Genomic DNA, 335 nt, shown 5'->3' on the forward strand with positions numbered 1-335 from the left:
TTTCCCCATCTTCCCGGCTCACTGCATCCAGGCCAGCAAGGACCCGTCACTGCTTGCCTTTGGGGCAAAACCCCAGCTTTTAAGTAATACTAAGAAGAAGAAGAAGAAGAAGAACCTGGAGACTTTCTCCTGTAATATATGTTCATGGGGCCTTTTTCTAGGAGGAAACGTCCGTGACTGAATGTATATGTACATACATCTGCTTCCTTTCCCCCTCCCCGAATAAACATTCGTGGGTAACTCAGCTTTGGCCCCAGAACACGTTCCTGGGGCAGGGGATGCCCTTCCACCCCAACCTGTGCTCCACGAGGCGGAGGTTGGGCTCCGGGCGGTGG

The sequence above is a fragment of the Apaloderma vittatum genome, unplaced genomic scaffold (genome assembly GCF_000703405.1).
Source record: "Apaloderma vittatum isolate BGI_N311 unplaced genomic scaffold, ASM70340v1 scaffold22843, whole genome shotgun sequence".
Lineage (NCBI taxonomy): Eukaryota > Metazoa > Chordata > Aves > Trogoniformes > Trogonidae > Apaloderma > Apaloderma vittatum.